This window comes from Gobio gobio, assembly GCF_949357685.1.
Source record: "Gobio gobio genome assembly, chromosome: 10".
In the NCBI taxonomy this organism is placed as follows: Eukaryota; Metazoa; Chordata; class Actinopteri; order Cypriniformes; family Gobionidae; genus Gobio; species Gobio gobio.
In genome coordinates this window covers 8,830,041-8,850,532 of record NC_137116.1, presented here as the reverse complement: position 1 = coordinate 8,850,532, position 20,492 = coordinate 8,830,041, and the positions used below count along the sequence as shown (strand labels likewise).

The 20,492-nt window shown below is 40.8% G+C and overlaps 2 protein-coding genes across 4 annotated transcripts in view; one reads left to right on the top strand and one right to left on the bottom strand.

The window, feature by feature from the left end:
• The window catches only part of LOC307132267 (interleukin-17 receptor E), a 517,506-nt gene that overhangs the window by 406,778 nt on the left and 90,236 nt on the right, over nt 1-20,492 (top strand). The window lies entirely within an intron of this gene.
• Nucleotides 1-20,492, bottom strand: part of fgd (faciogenital dysplasia) — a 103,867-nt gene that overhangs the window by 76,893 nt on the left and 6,482 nt on the right. The window contains exon 1 of one of the 3 annotated variants that reach the window (XM_079826454.1): nt 9,374-9,507. The exons of the other annotated variants lie outside the window; for them this stretch is intronic. The gene's annotated coding sequence lies outside the window, so the exon portion shown is untranslated. Of the gene's footprint in view, nt 1-9,373; nt 9,508-20,492 lie in introns of those variants that run through there. 3 annotated transcript variants of the gene reach the window in all.

Sequence of the window (20,492 nt, the reverse complement as noted above, 5' to 3'; positions counted from 1 at the left end):
GCAGTTGCTTCAATGCATTTAGGGGTGTGGTCCTGGTCAAGACAATCTCCTGAACTCCAAACTGAATGTCAGAATGGGAAAGAAAGGTGATTTAAGCAATTTTGAGCGTGGCATGGTTGTTGGTGCCAGACGGGCCGGTCTGAGTATTTCACAATCTGCTCAGTTACTGGGATTTTCACGCACAACCATTTCTAGGGTTTACAAAGAATGGTGTGAAAAGGGAAAAACATCCAGTATGCGGCAGTCCTGTGGGCGAAAATGCCTTGTTGATGCTAGAGGTCAGAGAATGGGCCGACTGATTCAAGCTGATAGAAGAGCAACTTAGACTGAAATAATAACTCGTTACAACCGAGGTATGCAGCAAAGCATTTGTGAAGCCACAACACGTATTAGATGAATTAATCTTCCAAATTATTCAATCAAATGAACATCCCCTTCACAAAGCCCAATTCAGCTCCAGACCCCAGGAAATCGACCATCGATCACGAGAGAGATGGAGGCTCGATTCTGCCCAGAGTTACTAGTTGTTGATAACTGACTTCCTATGGACTCGTGACCAAAACTTACTCAAAGAGGACAGAGGACTCGTTGTGATCTCAAGACAAAGAAACAAACCAGATCTCTGTCTTTGCAATGACCGGTAAATTAACTCCACGACACAGCTAAAACTCCAAGCAAGCTCACAGAAACTGTTACATACTGATTACATATCAAATGACTGATTATTGGACTTTCATTCAAATAGCCTTCGACATAGCTTGTTAGTGTGTTTGCAACTGAATACACGTGACTATTATGCATGTATATTACTCACAATTCATGCAATTATGTAACTATTGAATGAGTGGATGAAAAGGCATCGTGTTTGATACTGGTGTGTTCGTATGGGTATAATCCAACAGATGAAATCTTTATAGAATTGATCATGTCCTTATAGTAAGAAATTAGGTCTAAATTTACTCTCTGCTTAAGAGCAGGAAACTAAATTCTATAGATAACCCAATTTTGTGGGAGGGGTGGAGACACAGTCACCCCTGAAGCCTAATTGGCCAGAACCCATCCAGGGGATGGGCAAATATTTGAGTTTAATCTCAGAACAGGAACGAAGAGTTCAGTTCTGTTCAGTTTTTCAGTTTGGTTCGGTTCCAGTTCACGTCACATCCAGTTCGGTTCGCGGCCTGTTCGCAGTTCAGAGATGAGCTAAGTCCTAGCAGTTTGACCAGAGTTGAGTTCTGAACGGAGAGCTCCCAGGAGACGATCTGACAATCGTGGCAGACCAAGATCAGAGAAAATGGGTTAAACAACGATTTCATTCAGGCTATCTGCTTTTCTCTCACTTTCCTTTCTTTTACTTAAAGTTTATTTTCTTTCCGTTAAGTCTTGGGTTCTGTTAAGTTTCGCCGCAAAAGTCTCTCAACAACGAGTTTCTAACAGCGCGCTCCAACTTCAAACAACGCCCACAAGACTTTCATCCAGCCGCCAACACGCCATGTGATTGGCTTCCCCAGACATAGACCAGACCTTCAGCGAATCAACGATCCGGGAAAACCCCTGTCCAGCCAGGAAAAGGGAATTCCCCTTGTCAGACGACACACGAGACACAAACGCAAGTATCTCTTGATTCCGAGCTGAACTGGTGCATTAGATCAAATGTAATAACCCTGCCTAAGAAACGATAGGAGGTTAAATTACGGATCAATGGTTTCTTCAGGTCATGTGTCATAAATGCATATATATTGCTTAGGATTTCATAATTTCTATCTCTTAGAACTTATTCTTTTCCTCACCTTCTTCCTTTCTGCAATGTGTGAATGTGCGAGTGCGTGTTTATGTTAGATATTAGTTTGATGTGTTTGAATACAAACGAAACTTTATTAATTACTCTAAGATAACTGTTCTTGTGTTATGTGCTTATCAATTTAATGTCTTGAACTGCCGATCTAAGTTACCTGGCTGTTAAATAGTGTTTCACTATTGTTCGGATATTAATATCCGCTGCAGAGTTGATATTTACGGCCCGTTCAAATGAACGCTGGAAGAGTCATTTGCTCGGCTGTAAAATAGACTCTCAAAATTCCCTATGAATTCATTAATTCATTCATTTGAGCTAAATATACATGTTTCCCTTTAACAGAGCCCCCTTTAAGTTCTTACATATCGGCGGACGAATAAGTTAAGGTGTAAACATTAATTCTGAATTATTTATAAATTATAGTGTCATTCGAATCTTTCATTTTAATTCAGTTCCCCGTTGAGTTATAATTTTATCTGACTCATAGTCGCTACAACATCCATATTATTTTTATATTATACTATACTATACACTAGGAATGTGTACAAGGTTTTTTTAAGTAAAGTTTTAAGTTTTAAGTAAGGTTTTTCCAAGTCTTTTAAGTAAAATTCCAGCAGCACCTGACCAATCAAGAATAGCACTTAACATTCTATTCATTTTTCTGTCTGTCTAATTTATTTAAAAAAAAAAAAGAAAAAAAAAAAAAGAAAAATCCTGTGTGTTCTGTGTTAGATTAACTGAGACTTGTTACAGCACTTGCATACTGTAGCCTCTGACTGTTGTAGTTGCTTCTATTGCTCTCATTTGTAAGTCGCTTTGGATAAAAGCGTCTGCTAAATGACTAAATGTAAATGTAAATGTAAAATAAAAAATAGAGTATTGCAATAAAAATAAAATAATAAAAATAACAACTCTTTCTGTTCCTGTCGGCTAACAATAGAATAGCAAAAAACTGATGTGACAAGCCATCAGAACCGAACTGAACCAAAAACGTGGTTAAAAACCGAGGTATGTATCGAACCGTGGACTAACTGTATTGTTGCATCCCTACTGTACAACCAGACATGATTATTATTTATTTATTCTTGTTGTACCAGTCCAATATGACTGTCAGTTGAAATAAACCTTGTGTTGTAAGAATTTGTTATTTGTTATGAATCTATTTTGATGTGTTTTCCGTAACTTTTGTAATTTTACATAGGTTTAAAAATACCGAAATTAATATCGATATCGCAATATTCATTATCGATATCGCAATATCAAATTTTTGTGAATATCGTGCACCCCTAGTTTTTGATAATTGCTATTTGTGCAGCAGCACTATTACTATCACTCTTACTCGCAGCAGCGTATCAGTGTATGTATTGGCAGTAGCAAGTTCCTGTATTTGCTCTGCAGCAGCAGCAGCAGCAGCAGTGTAGTAGATCTATTCCGCCAAGACCAAATACATTAACATTGTCATATCCATTACCATGCTAACAATCTTCAGAGTCTTTATGATAGAATTACATGTATGAATTTGTCAGATACTTTTCTTTCACTGCATACATTGTATAAATTGTATCAGTTGATGCATTTCCTGGGAATCAAACCCACAGGAATGCAGAAATCACATAAACATGGGTGTTGCATGCTGATACATAAATTGCACACATACAGCAGGATGTGGCCAGTGAGAGAGGAAGAGGAAAAGGTAGAAACGCAGTGGACTCTCCAGGGAAGAGCGGCTGTAAGCCATCATGCACAATATGCCACTCGATAATGAGCAGCTCATAACCTCACAATCTGCAGCACATGAAGTGTGTGTGTGTGTGTGTGTGTGTGTGTGTGTGTGTGTGTGTGTGTGTTTCTGACGGCAAGGCGTGGAAACAGACCACCATCAGCTGCCACACGCACATACTGGGAGAACACAGAGGGAAATGGGTCAGCAGTGAGATGAAGAAAGATATAGAGCCATCTGTCAGACCCAGTGAGTGTGTGTGTGTGTGTGTGTCCTGACTACACCTCTGCGATGAATACAGGAGGGATACACCGTACAACGCCCCGGGACACACACACACAGCCCATGAAGGTCACCCCATCATTACTGTACTCATGTGTGAATGTCATTTTATAGGTCTATATATGGACAAGCCAGTCCTTTTTTCCTCTCATATTTTCTTCAGATTGCAAAGAACACAGATTTAGCTAGTGAACAGATACACGGCTATTACATTGACTTTTTTAAGCAATTTCAAGAAAATGTATAACTTATCCTGCATGTGTCCTTATCATTTTTTTATTTTATTTATTTATCCTTTATTTTACCAGGAAATAATCCCATTGAGATTCAAAATCTCTTTTTCAAGGGAGTCCTGGCCAAGACGGCAGAAAAATAAAATACATATACACACAAATAACCGAAAGAAGACATTTAACACTTTAACATCATCTCAACAAAATCACCAGCAGCACTCAATAACATCACATGTGCATTTAGTACTCAAATAGTCCTTTATCCTAGTTTTAAACTGTGTCATTGTCTGTAGATACTCAAATTTGAGCTGTTTCTGCAATGTATACCAGGAAAAAGGTGCAAAAACTTTAAAAGCACTTTCACCGAAAACAGTTCGCGTTCGTGGGATATCATACATGATTTGCCCATATGATCTAAGATTACAATTCCTCGTAGTGACTTTTGGAGTCAGAAGAGTACATAAGTAAGAAGGCAATTTACAAAGTATGGCCTTAAAAAGAAAAGTATACCAGTGCTCCAGCCTGCGATTGTGCAAAGATGGCCAACCCACACTCTCATACAAGCTACAGTGATGAGTACGGAAATTTGAATCAGTTACAAATCTCAGTGCTGCATGATATACTGAATCCAACATTTTCAAAGAAGATTGATTTGCATGCATGTATAAAATATCACCATAATCCAGCATTGTCAAAAATGTTGTTTGTATAAGTGTTTTTCTCGTACTAAAAGAGAAACAGCCTTTGTTTCTATAATAGAACCCCAACTTTACTCTAAGTTTTTTTGTTAAACACTCTATATGCTGTTTGAAAGACAAATTTTCTTCTAAAAGGAAACCAAGATATTTATATACTGATACTCGTTCAATTACTTTCTCATCTAGTGTAACAATTTGACAAGCATCTTCTATTTTCCTTGATTTATAAAAGCACATCATTTTAGTTTTATCTGCATTTAATACAAGTCGCAATTTATTAAGATTCTTCTGAATAATTATAAAAGAGGATTGCAGATGTTCTATTGCATTTTTCAAGGATGGGGCAGAACAAAACAAAACCGTATCATCATAAAAATGACACTTTACTTTTGTTACATTCTGACACAAGTCATTTATATAAATAGTAAATAAAATGGGACCCAAAATGGACCCCTGGGGTACACCTTTTTGTATAAGTAATGAGTTTGAGGACACACCATCAACATATACACTTTGTGTTCTGCCATTCAAATAGTTGCCAAACCATTTGACAGCCTTTGAAGACATCCCAATATCCACCAATCTCTGTGACAGAACATAGTGGTCAACTGTATCAAACGCTTTTGAAAGATCTAAGAATAGAGCAGCACAATATTCTTTAGAATCAATAGCACTTATAAAATCATTTAACACTTTCATAGTAGCAGTAACGGTACTGTGTTTTTTACGAAAACCCGACTGTGAATCATTTAAAATATTTTTTGTTTCTAAATAGTCTTTCAACTGGTCACTTATAAGTCCTTCTAGAATCTTGGCTAAAGCAGATAGCTTAGATATTGGCCTATAATTGTTTGGATTTGATCGGTCCCCACTCTTTAATAAAGGAGTGACATATGCTGACTTCCATACACTCGGTATTAATCCAGTTTCAATAGTCAGATTGAAAATGTGTGTCAAAGGTTCTGCAATATGTTCAGCAGCAATATTTAAAAAGTAGGGATCCAACCCATCCGGACCTGCAGATTTCTTAACATTTAGCCCTCTAAGAGCATCACATACCTCCTGTGTCGAAATAGGAACAAGTTCAAAATTGATTGGTACATTTTCCCTAAACAAAGAGTAGTCCTCTGGTCTCCTCTGTTGTTGTGTTGCATGCTCAAACAACAACCCAGAAGATATAAAGTGCTGATTTAGGGAATCTAGCATACTTTTCCTATCTGTAATAATTTTATCATTGAACTTCAATATATTGGGCATTACAGCATCCCGAGAGTCAGAAGAAAGTGATTTTATAACTTTCCAAAATTTAGAAGGATTAGCTGAACTATCACATAATTCATGTACATAAAAATCAGATTTTGCTTTACGTATTTGAGAAACACATTTGTTTCTCAGGTGCCAAAAATGTTGCCAGTCTGAGATATTTTTCGATTTCTTTGCCATTGACCAAGCAAGATCGCGGTCATGAATTAAATCAGACAATTTCTCTGAAAACCACGGATTATCACGCCCTTTAACCTTATATTTCCTAAATGGAGCATGCTTGTTTATAATGTCCATAAATAGTGATTTAAAATATTTCAATGCTATTTCCGGCTCCGGTATCAAAATCACCCTGGTCCAGTCACAGAGATTAAGATCAATAAAAAAAGCTTGTTTACAAAACGACTTCAGATTTCTCTTAATTATAATACGTGGTTTACATTTTGATATCTTGGTATCTCTCACACCAGCAATAACGCAGTGATCACTCATATCATTTGCAAAAACAGCAGTAGATTTATATTTCTGCGGTACATTTGTTAAGAACAAATCAAGGAGCGTAGACTTTTCTGGATGTTTAGGATTTGGCCTAGTTGGTGATCAGTCATGATCTGTCAAATACACAGATGTACTGACATTTTATTTTTTTATTTTTAGGTAACCCTTTCCCTAACTTGAATGAATGCACTGGACTCTAGAGAGCTGTGTCAATGTAAATATGACACATACTCACAGGACTGTCTCAACACTGTAAAATATAACCATGGCAAAAATATTTAGTGGTTTCATTTTCAAGCAGTCAAAAGTGTCTCAAAGTGAAGAATCACCCTTAAGGTCAAAACACACATCACATTCACATAGAGAGAGAGGGTCGTTCACAAACTGTGTGCATTTCAGAGTGAGTCCAACCTGACTGTTGCCATGACAACAGATCGATCACAGCCGGAATCTGTGACATCCGTCAAACCTGCATTGTGTAATGATCAGTATCAGTGGAGTCACTCAAACATGAGCTGCCATCAGGGTTCATTCACTGATATTAAAAACATGTTAACTGAAATCAAATATATTTTTAAAAACGATAAAGACATACTGTATTTACAAACACACAGACACACTCAAAGACACACACACACACACACACACACACACACACACACACACACACACACACACACACACACACACACACACACACACACGTTTGTTTTTGTGAAATGTGGGGACATTCCATAGGCGTAATGGTTTTTATACCGTACAAACCGTATTTTCTATCCCCTTACACTGCCCCTGCCCCTAAACCTAGCCCTCACAGGAGACTGTGCAGTTCACTTTCTGTGAAAAAAAACTTGTTCTGTATGATTTATAAGCATTTTGAAAAGTGAGGACATGGGGAACGTCCTCATATTTCACCCTCTTTTTGTAATACCTATGTCATACCCATGTCATTATACACATTTGTGTCCTGATATTTCACAAAAACATGCCCACACACACACACGCTCACACATGCACACACACTCACACTCACACTCATGCACAAACACACTCTCACACGTACACACACACACACACAATCACGCACTCACAGACAGACACACTCACTCACACACACTCTCACACACACACTCTCGCACACACACTCTCACACATACACAAACGCACATTCACGAACACACACACACTCACACACTCTCGCACATGCACACATACTCTCACAGACAAACACACTCTCTCGCTCACACACAGACACACACACTCTCACTCACACACACTCTCACACACACACTCCCACACTCTCACACACACTCGCTCACACACTTGCGCACACACACACACTCGCTCACATACAAATCACACACACGCTCACACTTTCACACACACACACACACACACACACACACACACACACACACACACACACACACACACACACACACACACACACACACACACACACACACACACACACACACTCACAGACACACACACACACACTCTCACTCACACACACACACACACACACTCTCACTCACACACACACACTCTCACACATAAACACACACACACTCTCACTCACACACACTCTCACACATGCACACACACTCACAGACACACACACTCACACATACACTCACTCGCTCTCACACACAGACACACACACGCTCACTCACACACATACACTCATGCACACTCACGAACACACGCTCTCACACAGACACACACACTCCCACTCACACACACTCTCACACATACACACACGCTCTCACATAAACTATCTAGTTCTCTTTCAAATGGTCGTTTTTTTCTTTAAATGAGATCAGACTGTGCTGTGGGATGATGGGATGTCTGAACTAACCTGCGGCTCACACCTGTGCGAAACAACAGCAGCATCGCCTCAAAGTCTCCAGAAGCTGTCTTAGCCATATCACACACACATTATTATAACACACGCAGAAGGAAAGCCGTCCAGTGTGATAAAGCCTCGCGCCTTTCTCCTTACGAAACAGCTCAGCATGAGCCAAATCACTCACAACGTTTAAGATTTCTTTGAAGATTAATTTTTGATCTGAGCAATAGTTGTGAAAATAGCCAAAGATAAAGAAGATAAAGTGTTGCTCCACGTTTTCATTTGCTCTTTGCGTCTGTCCCGTGGCCTGTGTTAACCTCCTGTCTACAGACTTCATTCCCACACAAATTACATTTTGGGAAGAGCTTGCAGTGCAGTTTGTGCGGAATAGAGATCAACCAGTTGGGATGTAAGTGCATCTCTATCTTAAATCATTATCTAAGGCTTGTTATGCCCTCAAATTTGTTGCAACTGAATTTGAGACTTTTCAAGCACCCGCTGGAACCCTGACAGTGTTAAACACACAAGATTGCACCGTAAGATCACGCTACATTTTCTGCAGTAAAACAGACGCTTTGCCAGTGCAAAAGTTGCTGCCACAACACAAGGGCATTGTGGGCCGGGCTATGTGGTTGCTAAGGTGCTCTGAGGTCACTAGGTTTTTGTGCGGTTGCTAGGGTGTCGCTAGGGAGTTCTGGGTGGTCAAAGAGCCTCAAGTCTCAGTGATGTTGCAAGAAACTCCATCAGTTCCACTGAAAGGTTTTTAAACTTCCAACATTATTACAGCATACACAAGCATTATATGCCTGAAAGCAAAAGGTGTCACAACTTATTAAAACAGCTGCAAAACAGAGGAAAGAATCCTCCCGGATGAAGCCGCATAAGCACAAATCTCTCAATAAATCATGGAAGGTGAGCATGTATATTTCAACAGGCTTGAGCGCTCGTCCTCCACATCCATCCATCCGTCTGCAGCCCATCAGAACACAAACACATCACAAGCACATAAACGTTTAGAAAACGACCCGCACTCACCGGCTGCGCTCTCCACGCCACACACTCTCACACACACTCGGGTCCACGCGCACAATGCAACACGTCTGACGAGTCGGAGGGAAGGCAGTGAGTCTGGTCCGCTCCCCTCCTCCAGCCGCCGCTCTCCTCCCCCAAATCCCCCTCCGCCTTTTCATGCGAGGGAACAATATACACCCACCGCTCCACAATAACGCCATGGAGACGTCCCCATGGCAACTAATGACAGCGGGAGCGGGGGGAAACGAAGGGAGGTAGAGGAAGACAGAATGGAAAAATCGGTCAGGAAGGACAGAGTGAGAGGACGAATGAAAGAGAGAGAGAGAGAGAGAGAGAGAGAGAGAGAGAGAGTGCAGTAAATCAATAACTGGCTGTTTTGAGCTCATCCTCACTCAGAGATAAATGTGTGGCTGTTTCTCCTGATCTTAGAAAGCAAGTTTTCAAATCTTTAATCTTTTGTTAACAAGTAAATTGGACGTTGTAATTTTTTAATAGATGAGTGGGAGCCGGAAAAACTTCAGCAAGTGCCCAGCTAAATTATAAATTGCAATTATTAATCATGATTATTCTCGGTTGAGAAATTACAGAGAAAGAGAAGAGACAAAAAAGTTATCAAGCACTATGAATGTTTTTATTTGAACCATTAATGATATTAATTATATTAATATTATTATCAATTCTAGCCATTCAACATTACAGTATAATTGAAAGCTATCGTTTTTATATTTAATAGGCTTAAAAAAATATAACATCTCAAGGTGAACTTGAAACTAAAATCACACAAACTCGTTGAAATAAATGTCACATTCAGCTGTGCCTTTAATAGATCAGCTCAACACTAAGCCTATGACTGTGACACTTCTTCATCAAGAACCAATGAGGTTCATTCTTGTGTTACACAGCACGTTTGAGCTGCAGCGAGAACCAATGAGGTTCATTCTTGTGTTACACAGCACACAAGAACCAATGAGGTTCATTCTTGTGTTACACGGCACGTTTGAGCTGCAGCGAAAACCAATGAGGTTCATTCTCGTGTTACACAGCACGTTTGAGCTTCAGCGAGAACCAATGAGGTTCATTCTTGTGTTACACAGCACGTTTGAGCTGCAGCGAGAACCAATGAGGTTCATTCTTGTGTTACACAGCACACAAGAACCAATGAGGTTCATTCTTGTGTTACACGGCACGTTTGAGCTGCAGCGAAAACCAATGAGGTTCATTCTCGTGTTACACAGCACGTTTGAGCTTCAGCGAGAACCAATGAGGTTCATTCTTGTGTTACACGGCACGTTTGAGCTGCTGCGAGAACCAATGAGGTTCATTCTTGTGTTACACAGCACGTTTGAGCTTCAGCGAGAACCAATGAGGTTCATTCTTGTGTTACACAGCACGTTTGAGCTTCAGCGAGAACCAATGAGGTTCATTCTCGTGTTACGCAGCACGTTTGAGCTTCTGCCAGAACCAATGAGGTTCATTCTCGGGTTACGCAGCACGTTTGAGCTTCAGCGAGAACCAATGAGGTTCATTCTCGTGTTACACAGCACGTTTGAGCTTTAGCGAGAACCAATGAGGTTCATTCTTGTGTTACACAGCACGTTTGAGCTTTAGCGAGAACCAATGAGGTTCATTCTTGTGTAACGCAGCACGTTTGAGCTTCAGCGAGAACCAATGAGGTTCATTCTTGTGTAACGCAGCACGTTTGAGCTTCAGCGAGAACCAATGAGGTTTATTCTAGTGTTACGCAGCACGTTTGAGCTTCAGCAAGAACCAATGAGGTTCATTCTCGTGTAACGCAGCACGTTTGAGCTTCAACAAGAACCAATGAGGTTCATTCTCGTGTTACGCAGCACGTTTGAGCTTCAGCAGGAACCAATGAGGTTCATTCTCGAGTGACGCAGCACAATTGAGCTTCAACAAGAACCAATGAGGTTCATTCTCGTGTTACGCAGCACGTTTGAGCTTCAGCGAGAACCAATGAGGTTCATACTCGTGTTATGCAGCACATTTGAGCTTCAGCAAGAACCAATGAGGTTCATTCTCGTGTTACGCAGCACGTTTGAGATTCAGCAGGAACCAATGAGGTTCATTCTCGAGTGACGCAGCACAATTGAGCTTCAACAAGAACCAATGAGGTTCATTCTCGTGTTACGCAGCACGTTTGAGCTTCAGCGAGAACCAATGAGGTTCATACTCGTGTTATGCAGCACATTTGAGCTTCAGCAAGAACCAATGAGGTTCATTCTCGTGTTACGAAGCACGTTTGAGCTTCATCAAGAACCAATGAGGTTCATTCTCGTGTTACGCAGCACGTTTGAGCTTCAGCAAGAACCAATGAGGTTCATTCTCGTGTTAGCGGCACGTTTGAGCTTCAGCGAGAACCAAAGAGGTTCATTCTCGTGTTACGCAGCACATTTGAGCTTCAGCAAGAACCAATGAGGTTCATTCTCGTGTTACGCAGCACGTTTGAGCTTCAGCGAGAACCAATGAGGTTCATTCTCGTGTTACGCGTCACGTTTGAGCTCCAACAAGAAACAATGAGGTTCATTCTGGTGTGACGCAGCACGTTTGAGCTTCATCAAGAACCAATGAGGTTCATTCTCGTGTTACGCAGCACGTTTGAGCTTCAGCAAGAACCAATGAGGTTCCTTCTCGTGTTACGCAGCACGTTTGAGCTCTAGCAAGAACCAATGAGGTTCATTCTCGTGTTACGCGGCACGTTTGAGCTTCAGCGAGAACAAAAGAGGTTCATTCTCGTGTTACGTGGCACGTTTGAACTTCAGCAAGAACCAATGAGGTTCATTCTCGTGTTACGCGGCACGTTTGAGCTTCAGCAAGAACCAATGAGGTTCATTCTCGTTTTACGCGGTACGTTTGAGCTTCAGCGAGAACCGAAGAGGTTCATTCTCGTGTTACGCAGCACGTTTGAGCTCTAGCAAGAACCAATGAGGTTCATTCTCGTGTTACGCGGCACGTTTGAGCTTCAGCGAGAACCAAAGAGGTTCATTCTCATGTTACGCGGCACGTTTGAGCTTCAGCGAGAACCAAAGAGGTTCATTCTCGTGTTACGTGGCACGTTTGAGCTTCAGCAAGAACCAATGAGGTTCCTTCTCGTGTTACGCAGCACGTTTGAGCTTCAGCAAGAACCAATGAGGTTCATTCTCGTGTTACGCAGCACGTTTGAGCTTCTGCAAGAACCAATGAGGTTCATTCTCATGTTATGCAGCACGTTTGAGCTGCAGCGAGAACCAATGAGGTTCATTCTCGAGTGACGCAGCACGTTTGAGCTTCAACAAGAACCAAAGAGGTTCATTCTCGTGTTACGAAGCACGTTTGAGCATCAGCGAGAACCAATGAGGTTCATTCTTGTGTTACACAGCACGTTTGAGCTTCTGCCAGAACCAATGAGGTTCATTCTCGTGTGACGCAGCACGTTTGAGCTTCAGCGAGAACCAATGAGGTTCATTCTCGTGTTACAATGAGGTTCATTCTCATATTACGCAGCACGTTTGAGCTTCAGCAAGAACAATGAGGTTCATTCTCGTGTGACAATGAGGTTCATTCTCATATTACGCAGCACGTTTGAGCTTCAGCGAGAACCAATGAGGTTCATTCTCGTGTTACAATGAGGTTCATTCTCATATTACGCAGCACGTTTGAGCTTCAGCGAGAACCAATGAGGTTCATTCTTGTGTTACGAAGCACGTTTGAGCATCAGCGAGAACCAATGAGGTTCATTCTTGTGTTACACAGCACGTTTGAGCTTCTGCCAGAACCAATGAGGTTCATTCTCGTGTTACGCGGCACGTTTGAGCTTCAGCAAGAACCAATGAGGTTCATTCTCGTGTTACGCGGCACGTTTGAGCTTCATCGAGAACCAATGAGGTTCATTCTCGTGTTACGCAGCACGTTTGAGCTTCAACAAGAACCAATGAGGTTCATTCTCGTGTTACAATGAGGTTCATTCTCATATTACGCAGCACGTTTGAGCTTCAGCGAGAATCAATGAGGTTCATTCTCGTGTTACGCAGCACGTTTGAGCTTCAGCAAGAACCAATGAGGTTCATTCTCGTGTTACGCAGCACGTTTGAGCTTCAGCGAGAACCAATGAGGTTCATTCTCGTGTTACGCGTCACGTTTGAGCTTCAACAAGAACCAATGAGGTTCATTCTCGTGTGACGCAGCACGTTTAAGCTTCAACAAGAACCAATGAGGTTAATTCTCGTGTTACGCAGCACGTTTGAGCTTCAGCAAGAACCAATGAGGTTCATTCTCGTGTTACGCAGCACGTTTGAGCTTCAGCAAGAACCAATGAGGTTCATTCTCGTGTTACGCGGCACGTTTGAGCTTCAGCGAGAACCAAAGAGGTTCATTCTCGTGTTACGCGGCACGTTTGAGCTTCATTGAGAACCAATGAGGTTCATTCTCGTGTTACGCAGCACGTTTGAGCTTCAACAAGAACCAGTGAGGTTCATTCTCGTGTTACAATGAGGTTCATTCTCGTGTTACGCGGCACGTTTGAGCTTCATTGAGAACCAATGAGGTTCATTCTCGTGTTACGCAGCACGTTTGAGCTTCAACAAGAACCAATGAGGTTCATTCTCGTGTTACAATGAGGTTCATTCTCGTGTTACGCAGCACGTTTGAGCTTCAGCAAGAACCAATGAGGTTCATTCTCGTGTTACGCAGCACGTTTGAGCTTCAGCGAGAACCAATGAGGTTCATTCTCGTGTTACAATGAGGTTCATTCTCGTGTTACGCAGCACGTTTGAGCTTCAGCAAGAACCAATGAGGTTCATTCTCGTGTTACGCGTCACGTTTGAGCTTCAACAAGAACCAATGAGGTTCATTCTCGTGTGACGCAGCACGTTTAAGCTTCAACAAGAACCAATGAGGTTAATTCTCGTGTTACGCAGCACGTTTGAGCTTCATCAAGAACCAATGAGGTTCATTCTCGTGTTACGCAGCACGTTTGAGCTTCAGCAAGAACCAATGAGGTTCCTTCTCGTGTTACGCAGCACGTTTGAGCTTCAGCAAGAACCAATGAGGTTCCTTCTCGTGTTACGCAGCACGTTTGAGCTCTAGCAAGAACCAATGAGGTTCATTCTCGTGTTACGCGGCACGTTTGAGCTTCAGCGAGAACCAAAGAGGTTCATTCTCGTGTTACGTGGCACGTTTGAGCTTCAGCAAGAACCAATGAGGTTCATTCTCGTGTTACGCGGCACGTTTGAGCTTCAGCAAGAACCAATGAGGTTCATTCTCGTGTTACGCGGCACGTTTGAGCTTCAGCGAGAAACAAAGAGGTTCATTCTCGTGTTACGCAGCACGTTTGAGCTTCTGCAAGAACCAATGAGGTTCATTCTCGTGTTACGCAGCACGTTTGAGCTCTAGCAAGAACCAATGAGGTTCATTCTCGTGTTACGCGGCACGTTTGAGCTTCAGCGAGAACCAAAGAGGTTCATTCTCGTGTTACGCGGCACGTTTGAGCTTCAGCGAGAACCAAAGAGGTTCATTCTCGTGTTACGTGGCACGTTTGAGCTTCAGCAAGAACCAATGAGGTTCCTTCTCGTGTTACGCAGCACGTTTGAGCTTCAGCAAGAACCAATGAGGTTCATTCTCGTTTTACGCAGCACGTTTGAGCTTCAGCGAGAACCAAAGAGGTTCATTCTCGTGTTACGCGGCACGTTTGAGCTTCAGCGAGAACCAAAGAGGTTCCTTCTCGTGTTACGCAGCACGTTTGAGCTTCTGCAAGAACCAATGAGGTTCAGTTTTCTTTGAAAAATGCAAAACATCAAGTGGTATAATTGTAAAACATTAGTATTGAGTCACATGAAATTCTTTGTTAATGCAAAGACTTTAGATACACGAATACGGTGCACTCATATTACTATAAATGGGAGAAAGTGCAACGCGCAATATGGCGGAATCAGTCCCACCTCTTTTATAAAGGAGCCAATTGATGATTATTAAAGTCATCATGTCTCTGAATCGCACCTAACTTTCTTTAAAGGCACTTTGGTTAATGCAATGAGATATCCTTCACACACACACACGTCAAGCAGCAGTTCTCCACACTCCAAGCGGCTCCCTCAGTAACTCTCTGGGAACACGCGAGAGGCGGCGATGCTGGTTTTGTGGTGTGATGTACGAAAGTAGAATAAGGAACCGGGTGTAAACACAACCAGCAGATTTGAATAAGCGCTGAAAAAAATCCATAGAGGTTTGGAACGACACAAGGGCGAGTAAATGATGTCAGAATTTTCTTTTCTGAGTGAATTAAACATTTAAGTCGGTGTCTTTCAGTGAGATCATTCATGGTCTGACAGTGAGGAAAACTGGCATCATGAAGTCATCAGATTCATATTTAAAACGATGGTAAACCATTCACTTCCTCACTGCAATAGTTCTGTCTATGTCTTCCTCATAAATTGAAAATATGAGGAAACACAAATATTTCAAAAGATGCTCTAGAGAAACACAAATACTCATGTAAAATACACACAAACTAGACTGCTCATATTCTTATTTCACACACATGCACATTTGTATAGCAGCATTAGCAGCTGGTGGTACATTATCAGATTTTATTCATGACTGAAGTTGTTCTGGGGTACATTTGTTTTTAGGAAGCGGTTGTTTGGAAATGACTGTGTGTGTGTGTGTGTGTGTGTGTGTCAGAACAAGGTGACGAGGAGTGACATTTTTCTGCAGTGAATGTGCCAAATTCAACATAAAGTCAAATTCACCCCTATTTATTTAAAGATGACCAATGATGCTTTTTCCATCTGTCTTTAGTGTGATGTTGCTGTTTTGAGCATGAAAAAGCTCTGCAAAAGCACAAAGTCCCTCCGGTGCGAGTTATTCTCATAAAAATTTAATTTACTGTTGTGGCGAGGGGGGCGTGGTTTAGCTAAGTCTGTGACGGGAGAGAGAGTCAGAGGACAAGCGGCATGTAAGTGGATCAAGCACAAATGATGAACACCTGTCTCTTGTTGCAGTAATTGGTGTGGAGAGAGTACATAGGCCGGGAGGAAACGAGAGAGAGCTGGAGACGGAGAGACAGGCTGCGTCCCAATTCGCCTACTTATACTACGTCCTAAAAGTATGTACTCTTTTTGTGAAGAAAAAGTACATACTTTTGAGTGTGTAGCAGAAGAGTATGCAAGCTTTGGGACATACTACTTAATCATCTTTAACCTGTTACGTGCGTCCCGTCACCGTTTAAACTGCCCTGTCAATCATCATCACAGTTCAAATCCCCCACTTTCAATTTAATTTCCTACCATATCGGAGAGAAATGTAGTCGCTCGTTGATCTGCCTTTCGTGGGTCTTTAATGCAGAGACTCCTCTCAAGTGTTAGCAAAGTTAATGGCCAAACGCATCATTACAAAAGTTCTCAATGCTGCTGAAGGAGAAATATAATGTGGATAATATTGAATAAATATCTTTTCGTCCGGTTAAATACTGATAATTGCTCACTCAAACCACTTTATCTAATCCTCTCCACTTAACCGTCAGACTCGCGTAACCGTCATGTTTGTAGTTTTTAAACACTTTTTATCCGCGTTTGTAGTTCTAATCGAATCCTCGTCCATCTCGCAATGGGTTGTGGGCAATATCAGCCGTTAGAGTGCGCATCGATCTGCACTTCGGATTCTGACCGGAAATAGTAAACCATCCGGGAATCTTTGGAATACTTTTTTCAACATACTAAGATTTGGGACATACTAATTCTTTTTTCGAATACTATTTAGTACGGATAGTATGCGAATTGGGACGCAGCAACAGACTGGAACTCGGCTGGGAAAGAAAGCAGAGAGAGGAACTGCTGGAGAGAAACCGACGATTGAGAATTTATGAAACTTTATGAAGAACCTTTATGTTTGTGCGAAGTGCACAGTATTATAACCTGAGTAAACTGGGTTCAATAAACCAGCACGAGTTCCAGTAAGCCGACCCCTTTGTCTTCTTACTTACCGTCACACGAACCTCACTTCAACTGTATAATGCGGAAATCACATTTTTGACTAATAAATCAAAAGCAGGTCAGTACACTTAAATCAAGACTAATGTTTGTGAATAATCCTAGAATGTTTTCCTCAAAAAAAGTCATTTGTTTTCGATTGAAGAAAGAAAGACATGAACATCTTGGATGAGATGGGGGGTGAGTAAATGATCAGGAAAATTCCATTTGGAAGTGAACTAATCCTTTAAGGCATTTGTGCACACATTTGTTCTGCACCTCGTGACTTATTTAGTTTATTTTTATTTATTAGAAAGGTATATTCTGTTCTAATTTAATTCTGTAAATTAATTGTTGTGCATCGACGTTGCGCTGTACTTAGAGAGCTCGCACAGGCAATTAGGCCGATTTAATTGCCGACGTGAAATGCAAATCCTGTCTGCAGTGTGGCCTTTCTGCAGTTATTTATTTGTTATTTTTTAGGTTCATTGGTCCAAAATGTTTCTTCTATATCTTTGTGTGATGTTCTGTACATCATGCCTTTAAAATGTTATGAGGAATCAGTTTACGAATGTTTATCCCCCACCACACACGCACGATTAGACAATCAGTCGACTATAGGCAAGAATTGACAATTCTGATTCGACTAAGTAAATCCTTAGTCCTAGAACACCCCTAGAACAATTATTAACAAAACTAAATTTTTTCAGGAATAATCACAATTTTTCTTTTCTCAAATTTCTTTAATTTTAGCATTATAAAGGTCAGTTGTGCAGCATGTTGTTAGACAAAAAAAGTTTTTTAATTTCATATAATTAAAAGAATTAATATTTTATGTCTTCATTTGATTACACAGAAAATACACAACACAGCATTTGTGGGGGGGAATATAGAAATTACATTAAATACTAAATTGTTATTTTTATGAATTGAATTAATTAGACATGCTTTTTGATTATTTAAATTTAATTAAACCATTAAAATGGAATCCAGAAAACTTAAAACAGAAAACAGAATTTGGTAAAAAAAAATAATAATAATAATAATAATAATAATAATAATAATTAATAAACTTTTAATAAATTGTTGTTAGATTGTTTTCAAATAAGTTCCATGATTTCAATTAATTAGACATGTTTTTTGATTATTAAAAAAATTAAATAGAGCCACAAAAAAACGGAATCCAGAAAACTTTTAACGAAAAAACAAAACAAAATTTGTTTATTTTTTTTTACATATTTCATAGGGCCCTAGTCACAGTTTCTGAACTCCCTGAAACGCCTCCATTGTAGTCTTGAGTTTCTTCAGGGAACCAACAAGTCACAATATTTCTCATTATAATAATTATTATGTAGAATAAACTGGCTGTTATGGTAAGGGGCGGCACATTTCCCAAACACCAATCACAACACACTGCTCCAGCCGACCAATCAGAGCACATTGTGCTTCAGAAGGAGGGGCTTCATAGAGACAGGAACTAAACAGAGCGTTACTGACAGACTGGGAAGAGAGGAGCCGCAACAATGGAGAATATGAGGAAATGATCAACATTCAAGCAGGAAAACCTGCTCTAGTAGAGCACAAACACAACAAGACTTTAAAAAGAGTATACTAGGTCCTCTTTAATACATGTTCCTATGCATCAGTCTATGCTATTACAAAAATAAATATATTTTGCCCCACCCTTGTGTCCAGACATGTCTTTTCCTCACTTAATCCCATGTTATTGTCCCACACACACACACCTCCTGTGGCCATCTGAAACCAAATGAAGCGCCTCAGAGGAGAGAGAAAAAAAACACTATGAATATTTCACTCAGATGTGAAGCCTTTTAATTCATAATTGATCTCAGTAAGTGCTGGGGAACAGGGCACAAGTGCAGTGGGTCGCTGACGGTTTGACAGAGTTTGAGTAAATGTTCCAACAGGCCCATAAAACCACAGCGCCCCCTGTCGAGCGACTTCAGGAACACCAAACCAGAGCGTACGGCTGCTGTCAGCAATGAGCGGGTTCACATGCTCTGCCCTAACCCGGTTATGCTTAAGCAGACAATGTGTGTGTTCATGTGAACTCATTAACCCATTTCCCTTCATCAGAGTACAGTCAGAAGAAACTGATCGACACAGATTCTCCCGGCATGTCAACACATGCCCTATTAACAGATTAGGTGAATGTTTGCATGTTGGATTCATGTTTTTCTGCATCTGTGAAGCGTTTGATGGCTCTGTACAGTATGAGTGGTGTGTGTGTGTGTGTGTGTGTGTGTGTGTGTGTGTGTGTGTGTGTGGGCATGTTTTTGTGAAATATCAGGACACAAATGTGTATAATGACATGGGTATGACATAGGTATTATAAAAAGAGGGTGAAATATGAGGACGTTACCCATGTCCTCACTTTTCAAAATGCTTATAAATCACACAGAACAAGTTTTTTTTCACAGAAAGTAAACTGCACAGTCTCCTGTGAGGGCTAGGTTTAGGGGCAGGGGCAGTGTAAGGGGATAGAAAATACGGTTTGTACGGTATAAAAACCATTACACCTATGGAATGTCCTCACATTTCACAAAAACGTGTGTGTGTGTGAGTGTGAATGTGTGTGAGAGTGTGTGTGTGTGCGTGTGAGTGAGTGTTTGAGTGTGTGTGTGTTTTTGTGATTTATGAGGACACAAATTTGTATAATGACACGGGTATTACGACGTAAACATGAAATATGAGGACATTTCATATGTCCTCATATTTAAAACAGCTTTAAAATATATACTAAACAATGTTTTATTAAAAATGTAAAGATGCAGAATGTTTCCTGGATTGGGGAGGTTTAGGGGAAGTGTAGGGGGATAGAATGTACAGTTTGTACAGTATAAAAACCATTACGTCTATGAAATGTCCTCACTTAGATAGCAAAACAAACCTGTGTGTGTGTGTGTGTGTGTGTGCGTGTGCGTGTGTGTGTGTGTGTGTGAGTGTGAATGTGTGTGTGAGTGTGTGTGTGTGTGAGAGTGTGTGTGTGAGAGAGCGTGTGTGAGTGGACTGGTAATCCCTACGTTATGGGGACAAAATGTCCCCACAAAGATGGCAATATATGGCAACATTTTTTGGTCCCCATGAAGAAAACATCTTATAAATCAGACTAATTGATGTTTTTTTGAAAATGTAAAAAT